The sequence below is a fragment of the Helianthus annuus genome, chromosome 6, assembly GCF_002127325.2.
Source record: "Helianthus annuus cultivar XRQ/B chromosome 6, HanXRQr2.0-SUNRISE, whole genome shotgun sequence".
Taxonomy (NCBI): Eukaryota; Viridiplantae; Streptophyta; class Magnoliopsida; order Asterales; family Asteraceae; genus Helianthus; species Helianthus annuus.
The window spans coordinates 2452453-2454497 of NC_035438.2; the positions used below are offsets into that span (position 1 = coordinate 2452453).

General features: G+C 31.1%; 1 long non-coding RNA gene across 1 annotated transcript; it reads right to left on the minus strand.

Moving 5' to 3' along the window:
• Nucleotides 1-246: 246 nt before the first annotated feature.
• Nucleotides 247-1683, minus strand: LOC110945134. The gene is made up of 2 exons (XR_002595052.2): nt 1478-1683; nt 247-453 (listed from the first exon to the last, which is right to left on the minus strand). It is a non-coding gene; the product is annotated as an uncharacterized LOC110945134 (long non-coding RNA).
• Between the last annotated feature and the right edge of the window lie 362 nt (nt 1684-2045).

A 2045-nucleotide genomic window follows, 5' to 3' on the forward strand; every position in this document is an offset into this window, starting at 1 on the left:
ATTATAAATGTAATTTTATATACGTTTCATCAAATTGTTTTAAGTTAGGCTCATTCGATGAACCACCATCAATTAAAAATGTTAGGCTCATTCGATGAACCACCATCAATTAAAAATGTTTTACTTTTATCTAAAGTTCATTTTCTATGGTGTCTTAATAATTCTAGCTATATACAATCTCCTTGTGAGTTAATTGTATGAAAAGAAAGGAAAAAAAGAGTCAATCTTTTTGTTGTGGAAGTTGCATATAAAAAGTTCAGTGCCTATATCGAAGCATGAAACAAAAAATATCAAGAATATCATAACATATCAAACATATCATGATATGTTTACAATATCTTCATGTAAAATGATGCACTTCCTGACATAAATATGATGTCAGATGAGCTTAGAAGATATGGAAGAACGCATCACATATATCATCTTCGACAATTCCAGTTTGTAAAATAGGAGCTGAAACATCAAGTTCAAATGTGATGTTGGGTAAGGCATTCAAAATAGGAGCTAAAACATCATTTTTGTTGGCTAGTTCAAGCTAACAGTAGTAGAACCATAACAAAAACATATCATAATTTTAAATGTGTTTCTTTGTACACACGAACCATCCAAATTCATATTTAAATTGAATCACATATGCAAAGCACAATAAATGCAAAGTCTTATTAATAGCAATCAAATAGAACCCAAATATTGCATCTTTGCAGCATTTGAACTCTAGACCTTTTGGTGTTAAAGTACTACACAACTTTCCACCAGGATGTCCAATTGGGGACATAATTCTTAACCAAATGACACAATTCAATACAAAGAATTGTTTTTTAGATTGTTTTCGTAATCAACATAATGTTAAGAACGCATGGGTTTGATTATCGATTAATTCAATTTTGATATTTATTCGGTCGTAACCTAAAACTAAATTGAACCATATTAAAGAAATACATAGTCGAACCGCATATGAATTCGGTTACGGTTTCTGTTAAACAACTCCATTAACTGATTTTAACCGATTTCAATAAAGAAAAAACCATAAGCACATCAAAATCATTTAAAAAATTCGACTATAACCAAATACTCAAATACTAATATACAGTAATAAGAAGATATAATTAATTAAATCTGGTGTCAAGATACCTAAAGGAATAAAACTGAATGCACTTAAAGAACAAAAACCCCATAAATTAAAATGCAAAACATCAAATCTTGAGTGAAGAATCTAGTGCATATGAGAATAACTTAAAGCCCTATAAATTTTAGTGTTCTGCCAATAATTCAGACATAGGCTGACTAAAAACAAAATATTAACCAATAAACCTAAGTAAAATTATATAAAAACACAAACTTCAAATTAAAATTAAACTTGACATACCTATCAACATCTCAAGAAGTTCTAATCTTAAATCTAGATGCTTAGCAATTTAAAAAGAAATACGTACGGACAAAGCGGAGATCAAATTAAGAAGGAAAAAACACAAAATACCTGCTGCGATTGAATGAAGTTCAAAGGTTCAATGAGAACTACGAAACGAAGAAGTGAACCTTAATTGCAGGGGTGAGAATCTGTGAGAAATCGAGAATGACGGTGAAGAAGAAAGAGGCGTCTTAGGGTTTTGAGGGAAAGGGAAAAGGATTAATTAGAAACGGGTATGGATAGATTCACATGTTTACAGCATGGGTCATTGGGTTTAGCGGGAAATCAATTGTGAGAATGCATGGCAATGCAACACGTGTCCCTAATGTAGTTTCTTTTATTATAAAATATAATATATATATATATATATATATATATATAGGGTCAGGATTTAGAGAAAACGCCCAAAAGTGTGAGAACAGTGAGAACGCTTATGGATCGTCAAATCAAAACAATCTATGGACTAGATGACGCAGTGGCGTTTTCGTAAATAAAATCACTTTTATTAATTTGGCGCGCTTCATTAAGGGTAAAAGTGTCTTTTGACTTAACATAAAACGCTAAACTCACGCTATTAAAATCCCGCCTTAACACACATAGCACCCTTCATCATAATATAACGCCATAGATATAAAAC